The following is a 14,131-nucleotide window of genomic DNA, read 5'->3' as shown; positions in this document are numbered from 1 at the left end:
CATGCTTTGCGCTGATCGCAACCGGTCAGTCAGCTGCCTTATATTGGTACTGCAGACGCACATATAGTAACTATGTGACAAATAAAAATACACCACTCAATTTATATGTTGATTGCGGTAATTGTATGAAGAGCACATAAATTATCGTCTACTAGTACAGAGCTGTATATGGCCATAATAAGCGTACCCTTTGCTTCCACAACAACCATGAATAATAGGAGTTCTTTATATACTGGACACTCTGAATCGACCTGCTTGGTAAGATGGATTCTTTGATAGTGCTAAATTGTGGGACGTACATTTTTACGACCGCACGAAAAGTAATTTGTAGGCAATGATTCTATTTATTTTATTTCATGGGCCTATAAAATAAAGTAACAGTCTGCAGAATTATTGAAACAATTGATAGAACCCAATATACATATTACTATAGTTAAGTATGTAGGTACTGGCGTGATTCGAACCCGCATCCTTACGTTTCTGTTCTTCCTCTCTCTCTTCCTCTTCTGTTCCTTTCTGTTTGGATATCAGCGCGTTTTCAGGCTTTCGACAAGTCGCCGATTTTTTCATATATACAAAAAAAAGATTAGATGCTTAATTTATTTATTCTTACCTAGTATTTCCAGTAGTTGAGTTCTTAGAGTTTAAAGGATTTATAGAGTTTTAGAGAAAAATGAAAAATCACAGCAGTATGGACTATGGCACAACGAACGCACTACCCATGAATTAATAACGTGTTGCAACCTCACAAACGACACTGAGGCCTTTTGAGCATTGTCTACGAATGGTCTAGTCGGTGGACTTTCCAATTTGAACCCTATTGACTATGCAATAAGGTGGAGTTTTGAATGAATAAGACTAGACGACAAAGCTAGCAGGCTCAAAGCGCGCAATCAAATCAGTTGCTCATTTTGTATGCGACGCACATGCTCATCTCTGCTACAGCCTGTCGGGTCTATGGGATGTTGGAAGTTTGGTAAAATTGTTAGCTACTATAAGATACTACAGTATGGGTTGTCAAAGGAAATTACAGGTTTATAAATTGTCAGCACTGTGTATGCATTTAGAGTTCCAGGCATCCATAAGCTACACAAAATGTTCAGGCGAGAAAACGTTGATGCCAATATAATTGAATATAGTGGATTGTATCAATAATCGACTGTATGGCAATAAACACGCAACGGGTATATAATAGCATCATTGCTTCACGAACTATTTATGATGCGTGTTTAAATTCGCAGTGGCCAGTCGAGTCGACCGCGACAACCCCCCGCGGGATCGATCCTGGCGCGACGCACCGCCACGGCGGAACACTCGCCGCTTCCAAATCGCCGCGCCGACGATGCTATCTCAGCCAGTTCATTATTTTATCTGAGTAGTGAGATATTATCGCAGTGTGCAAAATTGCGAGGTACAATTTGTCGCGATAACCCCCTGCGAGATTGATCCCAACGCGACACACTGCAACTGTGGAATTTCCGAGCCGCCAATATTATCTCATCAGCCAATCAATCGCGGAAATGAATGGATGTAAATCACTAGGCGTCGTCGTGAACCATTCAAAATAATTTTAATTACAAATGTGTTTGACATAGCATAGCTGCAGCATTCTATTAGTCTCGCTATTCTATTACTTTCCTAAATTACTTGAAATTGCTGCGAGATGGAAACGGAATTTCGGCCTTATGGTATTCCATAGCTTGAATTTTAAATGGTGCAGTGCCTAAGCTAACCAATACCACCACTACAGGCCACCACAGTACAGAGAGAAAATAAAAGAGTTGTGTTAGTAAAATACATTTCGTTGGCCGTCCAAAGAGGGTACACCAGCAGCATGCTAAGCACATTTATTTACACGGGTACTTATCGACCCTAGTATATAGTATTGTTAATTTTTAGATTTAGATTTAAGTTTATTAATTACTATACAAATGTACTTTAATTTTAAATGTCTGACAACTTAATATATGATTTTAATTAAGATACCTTCCGGTAGAATGTTCAAATAATTATTTAGATGTTACACCCCTAGTGGGATGATGCGGACGCTCCCCGCCACCGCCGCCGCCGAGCAGGAACTTGCGAATAATACGCCGTTTCCGAGCTGTCGGATACCGTCGCCGATACTGTCCCAGCCAATCAATTCACCCCGCCATTGCTGCGGTCTGGCTATCTTATTATTATAATATCGTTCGATGACGACTCTCTTTATGCCGTTTCTGCAATTTTTTAGGGGTTTCAAAAATGTACAATTTGTTTGATTTACTAATGTTCTTAACTTCTGGAAGCACAAAAGTTACATGACAACATTAATTCTGTACGAAATACCAAATACCAGTTACGAAACCTCACACATAATATATATACCTACGCGATCTTCCTAAACTCGAAGAACTTCAACATCCCGTCCCATAGATTCGACAGCCTCTCTCAGAGATGAGCATGTGCGTCGCATACAAAATGAGCAAGTGATTTGATTCCTGGTTTTAACCCGGCGGCGGCGTATAGAAAGCAACTTCTTCCGTCTAGTTTCATAAGTTCAGGTTGCACCACGCATAATTAACGAAGGAACTGATTAGAATGATAATGTTAAATTACAACTGACATCCTGTAAATAATTGTACCTATATTATGCAGATCAGATAATCCTAATAATCAAATTACCCTCCTTGGCGTTTCGCGGTTGGGTAAAAAATTAAAAATAAGTGTTCCTTTTGGATTGAAACTACACCAGCATTAAGGTACTGCTGCTGATCGATCGTTTAAAATCGATGTTGCGGTCCGAATGTTTGCCATGCGGTTGGCAGTAACGTTGCGCTGCAATACTGTAGCCGTAGTGCTGGTGTAGTCTCAATACGAACGGTACCTTAAGCCACTCTAACTCCAGTTGAATAGAACCATTGTCTTGAGTCATTGGATTGTTTTGGTGGTGGGACATTATATTTAATTGTGTACTTTCTAGAAGTTCGACTATAACCTTTGCAAGTTGCTTGGTTTTGGACAACGTATCACATTGTATTAAGTAATAAGACCCTCAACGTGAACAAAGTCAACAAATACACAATACGCGATACGTGTTTGGCGTTGTCCTTCAGGAAATTCCTAAGTAGGTTTTTTCTGTATGTATAACTTTATTAAAACAGTTGCCTAGTTTATACGTATATCTCCGCAGCTTTGAACTAGCTTCCGGCACATTTAAATATCTAGTATCGCATAGTTGGCGACATCGCCCCGGGGACAGCCTCGCTAAGCGTTATTAAGCTGCATTGTCTAGCCGTAGAGTAGATGGCTATCAATGTGTCTCTCATGTCCTAGACTGCTACGGAACAATGCGAGAACAGAGCGAAGTATCGAGCGATATGCGCTTCGATATTCTCGCGTCGAGCCTTTATGTTCGTGTTCAGTGACGTTGGCTGTACTTTGACGTTCCAGAGGAATACAGCAAAATTAAAAATTATTTTTATATTTTCATTTCCATCACTGATTATAGGAATAAATGTCATATGTATTTTTGAAGAAGAAGAATTAATGAAGTAATTAAATAAAATTATTAATTCCTTTGGAGTAGTCTCACATCTAAGGATAGATACTGCCCAAATGAAATCGCCCAAAACTGATCAGGTTGTAGTTTTTCCCTGCACAGTCGCCATCAGATACCTGCAGCGGGGCGGCCAAGGTGTTCAAATATATCATCAAAACGTCAAATGATGCTATAGATAGATGCTTATTCAGATATTTTTGAGCACCTTGAGCGCACTGGGTCATTTTAAACGCGATTTTTTTGTGTCCGAGATGAGAATCGGAAGGTAGCATCAGATAATACGTACCATTTATTTATTTTTTCATAAAGAAGTCACACTTCCACACCAACGTCAATATGAAATCACTGAATAATTTATTTTTAGGGCACACTTAAAACTACTTAAAGGTTCAAATAACTATTCCCGTGCCCTGTCCGGAATCTGTGTTTGAGTATTCCTAATAAAAATTGTACATCACTATCTATTATTGAATGTTAAATACTTAAACTAGATAATATTTACTATCATTGAGCATATGAAACATTAACTTCTTTGTCGTAAATAACTCGTGATCTATGTTTAAATGTAAAAAAAAAAATGTAAATCTTGTCCGAGATCGACAGTAAATTTTTATCGAAAAATGTCAAAGCCAATCACCGTCACACGTGAAGCTTTGACTCGTAGTACACTTCCCTTTTCTTGTTATGTCATATGACTTCTAACAGATAATATAGGTAGGACTTTGACAAGTCACTGAAGTTTCGAAAAAATTACGTCAGAACTATAAAAATGGGTAGGACGACAATTTTTATGTAATTTCCATGACCACAATAATAGACGATCTTATTTATTACGAAACCCAATTCCCGTGCCTCGTTTTCTAGACACGAGAATTTGAAATCATCATTTATTTTATTATATAAACGCTATTGCTATGGACGTTATATGTCTTTCAGCGTTATTTAGGTCATATATAGTGGAACAATTACAACATGGGCCATATATAATTCGAATTTTGATTAGTTTTTATTAGTTCGCTGCAAATCCGTGAATGCTAACTAATTTTATCATTAAAGCTTACGATTCTAATACTTAGACTCATTAAACAAACTTACATAAAGGCTCTCCAAATGTTCATAGGTATGACATTCCATTTTATAAAATTAAAATCAACTACGACGAGTTTTCTAAAATTCAGATGATGGCTTTTAATCATTCATAATAAACAATCTAAAAAAATAACATTTGTTCTTATTTAATTCAGAAAGATTCTTAACTTCATTAGTAAAGTTTTTGAGTCATCAGTTTTATTTGTATTGAGCTATGCTGATGATATGGTGCTGCTGAGCCCCTCGACGGGGGGTCTAATAAAAATGTTAGGCATTTTTGAAACATATGCTGAGGCCCATGGGCTCAGGTACAATGCGTCTAAAAGCGAGCTCTAGCGATTTAAATCAGGTAACAAAAGTTACCAAATGCAGGAGGTTAAGCTTTGTGGAACTCCGTTTAAAAGAGTGGACAAATTTAAGTACCTGGGCCACTGGGTCATGGACACACTGTCTGACATCGAGGACATCGAGCGGGAGCGCCGGGCGCTGTGTGTCCGCTGTAACATTTTGTCCCGCAGGTTTGCACGTGTTAGTAAAGAAGCAAAGTTAATATTGTTCAAAGCTTTTTGTCAAACTTTCTACACATGCGGTCTGTGGGCCACCAGCGGGCGTATAGCACTCTGCGTGTCCAATATAATGATGCATTTAGGATGCTGTTCAGGTTGCCGCGGTATTGTAGTGCCTCAGCGATGTTTGCTGAGGCACGAACAGACTGTCTTTTCGCCATCAGGAAGAAGCGATGCGTGTCACTCCTCACTCGCAGCCGAAGCAGCACGAACAGCATCCTAAGTACGCTGGCGCAGCGTTGGGACTCGCCCCTAGTCAAGCGGTACGTGCAGCTACACTCACCTGTTGCTGTGCTTGTTAATGTTTTGTTTTGTTTGTTTTGTCCAATTGTTTGTTGTGTCTAATTAACTGTAATACTAACTCTAGATACATAAGTTATTGTTACCTAACCCTATGAACGTCAAGTTTGAAATAAATATTTCAATTTCAATTTAATAACATACAAATAGATCTCAAATGTGAAATATTTTTCTGTTAATTAATGATAAAACATAGTTTAAATATAAATAATCCTTGGAAAACCAATTCCAACAAAATCCAATTCCCATGCACAAAAAATTCTCGTGCACGGATCGAATTTTCAAACTGAAATAATTTTCAATATTTCATGAATATGTGTATCCTGAAAGTAATATTGAGTTTATTTTATTTTTCTACAAATTATCACATTACCTTTTATTATATCAAATCGATATTTCAAAATTCCATGAAATTTAGATAAAAATGTTGGTTTGTTGAAATTGACCCCACCGATGCGACTGTACCAAAATTGTAAGCATTTATTGTAACGACGTTCTCAATTTTCGGGAACAGAACCTTATGTATGGCCCAGATATAAGTGTAGTTGATTTCGTTATTAATTTATTTTGGCTTGTTGTCGACATTGACAATAAAGAAATGTCGAAAGCAAAATAAAATATACCGTTGTATCAATTCCCCCGATCACCAATCCCTCATTACGATAACGTTCCGCGGGGATTTCCGTCACGGAGGCTCTTTCATCTAAACTCGATCCATACTTGTGTTACCACACGTTACGAATTTTCCTAACATGTTAGAAATTTATTTCTAATCATAGCCCTTTTACCAGTCCCCTCCCGCATCTGACAACTTTACCTAAGAATTGTCACGGGTGCATCGCACTAGTTTTCACAAAGGAGGCTGCCATCTGACCTAACCCAAAAAGGGAAACAGGCCTTAGAAATAAAGTTTGTAGTCCCAAGAAACTCATTGAGTAGGTGTTTCAAAGTATAGCCTCTAGTTTGTAACTTTGCTCGCCTATCCTACAGACTACTAGTGCTATCGTATTAGATCCTTTCAAGGATTAAATTGAATGAGAAACAACATCTCACTAAATAGATTTTTCATTTGATTTGTTGTCGGCTGTCGACGTTGACGAGACAAAGAAACCAAAGTAGAAAATATTAGGCGTATCTGTATCCCCCAATCACCAATTCCTCATTACGATAACGTTCCGCGGGGATTTCCGGCACGGGGGTCTTTTATCAAAATTGGATCGACGACGTACGTCGTGTTTCTGCATACTGAGTTAATTCACTCAATCATTCGTCGAAAGGAAGAGCTATACACACACAACAACGTAAAACCTCCCTTTAAAACCCGCCCCGATGTAAATTGGGCAGTAGAACTAAGATGTCGGCTCTTTATCATTTGTCACCATGCCTGTCACGTTCTAACAAGTATGTAAGTGCGAAAGCGATGATGATACCGCCGCTGAAGTAGAACTTACATTTGTTTCGTCAAGGCGTCTATGTCAGGAGCAAAACACAAATTAAATAAAAATCTAATGGCGTTATTCATAAACGCGTTATTGGCCTGAATTAGCAATGGATCGTTTGTCTTTATCTGTCATTTTGACTTATGTATTTGTAAGAAAGGGATAAAACTTAATTTAACTACATCATGTCCGTAAATTTTTATGAATAAGGGGGTAAATCTACACCTAAGACCTCGCTATTAGGTAGTAGATAAGGCCTTTAATTTACAAGGAGGTCACAGAATTGTTTAAACTTCGACGTATTATTTCAAAACAAAACAGTAAACAGTCATTTACCAAGTATAGTGTGCTACGAATAATATTTTAGACGACGATAAGACCGCCTATTGTTACCTTTATTTACATTGAAAATCTGTTTTTAAATTTGTTTTCTTTGTGATGCTACAAGTGCAAAAATAGTAAATTCGCAACGAGGGATAAATTAAAACACGACCGGAGGGAGCAGTGTTTAAAATCGACACGAGTTGCAAATTGCCCTTTACATTTTCGACATATGTAGATACGGACCAACATAACTGCATGGTATTTGCAATGACAAAGAGTAAGTCATCATTTATGTTACATTTCTAAGAGAATATGACGTTTATAGCGACACACCCTCACTTTTTTCTATTCAGATCGGTGAAAAGTTAGCTTAGACAGCTCTACCTACCTTCACGTAGTCTTATAGGTTACCTACTGCTTATACACGAGTTCGCCAGAAGCAAATGCTTGCATTTGCACCGCATGTATATTGCAAATAAACCTGAGTGCATACAGCGCAGTATAGCCTACAATCTAGCCGAGTGAGGCCCGGGGCCCGGGGCCCGGGGCCCGGGAGGCCATCACCTCTGTTTGCCTAATAGCCGTGTACGAACTGCTACACTACAAGTTGTAACGTTTGCTCATAACGCAGCAAAGCGACATCACGGACCGCAGGTTGCTTCCGAAATAGGGTGTTTTATTACAAGTTTTTTTATACTACGTCGGTGGCAAACAAGCATACGGCCCCCCCTGATGGTAAGCAGTCTCCGTAGCCTATGCTGTACGCCTGCAACTCCAGAGGAGTTACATGCGCTTTGCCGACCCTAACCTAACCTAAATATAACCCTAACTTAACCTAAATATAACCCTAACCTAATAATATCGTCAACCTAGTTCACATATCGCGTATTTTTTTTACCTGTTTGACCTTTTGTTTGCGCACTGTGGTACTAATTTTGTTTGCGCACTATGGTATTAATTTACGCCGAAATCAGTACTATTTTAAACTATGATGACGATATATAGATAGACATTATATAGAAATATATGTGACGTCCTAAAATCACAGTCTCTCTGCCACCCTCAACAGTACGCACGTAGAATCTCCATTGCTATTGTGTGCCAAATGTATAGGTAATGTAATGCGCCATATCTACTGTTTCCGGGTTAATATTAGCCACTTAATTAATTTAATGTAGATTAATATTAATTATTTAAGAGTATTTATTTGCTGTTAGTGTTTATGTACAATATACATATACTCTAACATAGAGCTGTCGTAAAAATTAGTGCTCCGAAATGTTTGGAAGTTTATTCGCTCCTTATCCCATAGCAACTTAGTTGACTCATGGCATACATTTGCTTCCTTTTCTCCCTTGCCCTACATTTTCCTCGATATTGGAAAATTTGTGGTGATATGTTTCAAGAAGTTTGGAGCTTATTACAATCCCGCTTATCCTTTAAGCGTTCCTGTCGCCGCTCCTCACTCAAATGTATAGGGCATTGCTTTCGTATCCTGATATCGCAACGTGACCCGTTTTCTATATTTTCGGCATTTTCTCAATATTATTTAGGAAACACGGCCTCAAGTCATTTGGAGATTTATTTTGATTGCTGAACGTTTAAACGTTCTCGCTATTCCTTACGAGTATTAAGATGTAAAGGCACCTATATCTATTAAAAGTAAAAGTCATCATTAAAAGTGCTGACCGTGTTTACTTAGAGTCCGAAGTAATAAATTAAGGCAGTGTCATTATAATCGTTGCACTTTCACTGATGACATTACACACTTTGTTATTGCAAAGCCATGCAGATTTAGCTTGGCCCGACTCTACTCTGTTGATATTTAAAATTTTATTATTTCCTTTATTTATTTCTTTTCTCAGGCTAGGATTTTTACAATATTTTTAAAAACACTTACAAAACAATACAAAAGATATAAACACATTATAAAAAACCTAACCTAGGGTGCCGCCAGCAGCGGGGCAGGGCCCAAGCTGCCGGTGGTCAGGGCCGCAGAGAAAGGAACCGCCGGACTATCCGCGTCGTGTCCAAGATCACTGCCTTCTGTATCTGACCCTTGATCCAACCACCTAGCGAGAGTCTCTCAAGGTGTTGGTCGAGACTCTTCGCTATGAGACCGTTCGCTGAAACGACTATCGGGACAATGATCGTCGAATCAATATCCCATATGGCGGTTATCTCGTAAGCCAAGTCTAGGTACTTACTGGACTTGTCCTTCTCGGCTTTCACGAGATTCTCATCATGGGGGATGGTGATGTCGACGAGCACGGCCCGGCGTTGCGATCGATCTATTATCACGATGTCAGGCTTATTGGCTACAATAGTTCTGTCAGTGATAATAGATCGATCCCAATAGAGCGTGGCACGACCATTTTCGAGAACTGGCGCAGGTGAGTACTTGTAGTACGGTACTTCGCGGTCCACAAGGCTGTATAGAAGAGCAAGTTGCTGGTGAATAATCCTGGCTACGAGATTATGTCTATGCAAGTACTCGCCGTTAGCAAGATGAGAACAACCGTAAATTATATGCCTGAGTGCATGACTCTCCGGGACGGCGGCATGCCCGACAAATGTCGACCGTACCGTCCTTCAGGATATATTTCCGATAGTTGTTCGTCATCATCACTTCGTCCGCAATTGCACAGGCAAAACCCTTGGTTTCTCCGAAGAGATCCCCGAATCGTAACCAGTTCACCGACGCGAGCAGGTCCACGTCGGGTCCCGTGAGGGCCTTGTAGAACCGCCCGTGTAGCACCTTACTCTCCCATGCCCATTCTTTATTTATTATTAAGCTAACTAATTAAAATTCGCTTAGTAATTTTGACGCTACCGTGGAACACAAAACAAGATAACAGGTACGCACCCACGGACATACCGCCTGTTGTTGCTGTATCTATTCTCTGTACTTAGGTGTACAAGAAGTAGTGTTTGTATCATATTGTATACATAAACTAGTAAAGCTATTACGATAGCCGACAACATTATTTCTGCGGGTATCGAATATGCTTCGTAGTTGGGAAACGACAACGTGTTGTGATTAGCGTTCAACGATTTAACATAAGGTTCCCTCCGATCATCAGCAGAGAGATCAACCCTTTCCGCTTATAACGTATATGTGTAACACATGCATTTATTTTACCGATGGACACATGTTCCTCAATATTGGGAACAATTTAGGTTCGGCAACGCGCACGTAACATCCCTAGAGTTGCAGGTGCATAGGCTATGGTGACCGCTTACTATCAGGCGAGTCTTATGCTTGTTTTGACACTGAGGCGATATTAAAAATAAACGAATACGATTCACCTTTTACAGACTAAGTATTTACTTAAATTTTGCCACTTCAGTTACCAACTCTCAATAAGAATCAATTTGGCGCTATACGTACACACGCTGTACAGTCACGTCTGAATATTTTTTGCGCTTTTTACGTATCGATATTTATTGTATTGGGCGAATGTAATATTGTATGCCCGTAACCCCGTATTGTATGCCGTATGTAGTATTGTACGGTAACCCATATGGGTTGCCGTTGTGACTCTATGTGTACGAGTATAACATTGTATTCCATCTTATTGTTGTACTCGGTAAACAATAAATGTTTTATATTCTTATTCTATACTACAAAGATATCTACTCCGTATGTATAAGTAACTATTTTTCATAAAGTCCTCCGTTTTTATAAATATTGAGACCGCTTCCCGAATTGAACACAATGTTATAGCTTTCATTACCGATCCCTCTGATCACTAAGTATCTACTTAGGCACTAAGGCATCTGCTAGTTACATACGTTTATTCTTATTTCCACCAATTTCTACGTTTTCCCCAATAAATTGGGAAAACTATGAAAGCTATAATACCAATTCTCAGTGCATTTTCTTTCACCAAACCTCACTATAAACACTACAATAACATCTAAAGATGGCAAAGTAGTAAAAGAGCACATACTTCAGCGAGATCCATGTCAGTTCGGTGACGTCACAAGCACTCGCGCACGTCCGCCCGGCTCGCAGGCGCTCGCCAAACTGCCGCCCCGGCCCCCGCCGCCCCCTCCCCCCAAGCGCCCTACCGACACTTTTTTCCGCTTTACAGACCAGCCCCCGATAGATTTCGCGAAATAAAATAGAGTCATTTACGGCCCGATTCGAATTTATGATACGTCAAATATAAGGTCTAGATAAGCTCCAACGATAAGATTGACGTCTCTTAAAGTTCGAATTGGGCCGATAGGCTGTTCTTTCAACTTCTTCTTCTTCCTCGCGTTGTCCCGGCATTTGCCACGGCTCATGGGAGCCTGGGGTCCGCTTGACAACTAATCCCAAGATTTGGCGTAGGCACTAGTTTTTACGAAAGCGACTGCCATCAGACCTTCCAACCCAGAGGACAAACTAGGCCTTGTTGGGATTAGTCCGGTTTCCTCACGATGTTTTCCTTCACCGAAAAGCGACTGGTATATATCAAATGATATTTCGTACATAAGTTCCGAAAAACTCATTGGTACGAGCCGGGGTTTGAACCCGCGACCTCCGGATTGCAAGTCGCACGCTCTTACCGCTAGGCCACCAGCGCTTCTTTCAACTTATAGTCACATTATAGTTCTGAACAAGTAGGATACTAATAGAGTTCCAATACCGACATTGCAAACAAATCTCATAGAAATCTTAAAATCGGGTTAGCCAAAATATGTGTTCTAGCCATTTTTCACCATTTCGCGATAGATCCAGTATAACCCATACATGTGGCTTTCCATCAGAGAAGGGTCCTTTGTGCTTCATCTGCAAGATGGGCCTAAACATCAGAATTTATATTGGAATGTCACATAGAAACGTCCTTATTGCACTTGGTATTTTAAGATGGAACCATATCATGGCTAAATGGTAAAAGTTTTTGCCCTGATATAAATCATAAAACTAAACCGACACCTTCCCGTTAGTACTTTTCTACTTAAGTACTACCTTTTTACTCCTTTATATTATGATTTTCTCAATAAAAGTACGCCAAATTTCTCTTAAGCCTGTTTACCTACTTATGATTCCTATTGAAATACAATTTTTCGTACGATATACCATCAGTATGAGCTGCTGTTGCATCCCGCACCCTTGCACGCAACTCTCTATTTTTCACTACTACATTAGTAACTTAACAGTTAACAACTGGCAGCTGATAACAAACAATACAATAGTCTATATAATAATACCTAAGTATTCCTTGAACCCGATCTCGATAATATTTTTACGCGCAGCCAAGTTATAAACGCTATGGAAGTTACTGAAGCAGATGCAGCAAAGTACTTTATAATCACAAAAGCGCCCATAAGTTTCAAACGCGAGTCGTCTTATAATGCTCTCTCTAGTGATAAGTACAGATCTGTCTGCGCTGCGACTATGCGCAGTAACTGCAAATGTAAACTCATTCAATTTTGAACATTGTGCTTTTAGAATAAGGTATAGGATTGAACGACTTGTCACGTGTAGTTACTTTAAGGAAAATTATTTTCCCTCCCCAATTCTAAAAAGACCTATCTGACATTCGAGGATGGTTCAAAATTGATACGTATTGCGTGGGAGATACGATTTAGTTTGTGTTGACGTTGGATGCGGAAGAGCTGTGATAAATGAACGATTGTAAAGTTAGCGATGGCGCTTCCGAATCTAGGGACCCTATTCCATATTGTTTATTGTTTTGTGTTTTGTAACAGCTGCCGACATTGTTTTTTTTTTATTTTTCACACGAATGACACAACCAATCAGTATAAACATGTAACCTGAAGTAATCAGTAATGTATTAACATTGTACATAGCTCATTTGTAATTATTATAGCTTTAAGTTTTTGTGTATATTTGCATACCAGCTAGGGATTGCAATCCGGTCCGGCGGATCCGGTAATCCGGCCGGATCCGGCACTCCTCAGGAGCTACCGGATCCGGTAAAAATCACCGGATCCGGTCAAATAAAAAAAACGCCTAAATACAGCACGCACTGTGCGGTTTAGATGAGGAAAAGGCGACGGATGAGAGGTATGAACTTGAACAGAGCATAAAACAAATGAAAACGTTTAAATTTAGTTAAATAAAAATATATTTATTATGACGATGACTGGGAACAGAAGTTGCCTTTCATGTTGGTGGCACGATACGACGATTACATAAATACTGTAATAGAAGGAAAAATTAAACGATGGAGATGCCATGGAAGGCATTTGTAATTTATGCTAAAGAGAAGAAAAGAGTGTAATAATGTTGTGATAGGAGATTAAAAGTAAACAAATGAGCAGGATTAAGTCGGCAGTACTCAACCGACTAGAGCTGGGCTAATCAATATGTGTTACATGTGTAAATGAATATAAGATTGTAAGTTTGTATTGAAAATGAATGTATGAAATGAAATGATAACATTGATAATCTTTAGTTTACTTCGAGTTTATATATATATATATATATGATAAAATATTGTTTATTTTCTATTCAAATTTGAGAGAGAATCTTTTGTATTTACAATTAACGTCTAGCCAATTCTTTATTTGATCCATGTAACTTTTCTTAAGGAGTCCCTTTCCCCTTTTTCCTTTTTCTAATGGATTTCAATTCTACACTCTATTATTTCGATCGTCGTGTCGTGTAAGTCGTGTTCCATTCCCTATAATTTGACCAATATACTTTTCTGTAAATAAAAAAACTACTAAGGGTTATTTTATTGTTAAGAAGTTATTTATTAACTTCAAATTATAGATTTAGGAATACGTATTACGCAAAAAACTAGAAAAATATGTCATTTAATTAATTTTGATATCCCTATACCAAACCGGATCCGGCCGGATTATGGACAAAATCCAGCCGGATCCGGCCGGATTGAAAATCAATCCGGTTT

General features: G+C 39.0%; 1 protein-coding gene across 1 annotated transcript in view; it reads right to left on the bottom strand.

Moving 5' to 3' along the window:
- The window catches only part of LOC133530837 (uncharacterized), a 123,290-nt gene extending 111,988 nt beyond the window's left edge, over window positions 1-11,302 (bottom strand). Inside the window, exon 1 of the mRNA XM_061868890.1 lies at window positions 11,213-11,302. The gene's annotated coding sequence lies outside the window, so the exon portion shown is untranslated. The remainder of the gene's footprint in view (window positions 1-11,212) is intronic.
- Window positions 11,303-14,131: the final 2,829 nt, after the last annotated feature.

This window comes from Cydia pomonella, chromosome 24, assembly GCF_033807575.1.
Source record: "Cydia pomonella isolate Wapato2018A chromosome 24, ilCydPomo1, whole genome shotgun sequence".
In the NCBI taxonomy this organism is placed as follows: domain Eukaryota; kingdom Metazoa; phylum Arthropoda; class Insecta; order Lepidoptera; family Tortricidae; genus Cydia; species Cydia pomonella.
Note: the sequence above shows the minus strand (reverse complement) of the source record. Positions and strands in the feature narration are given on the sequence as shown.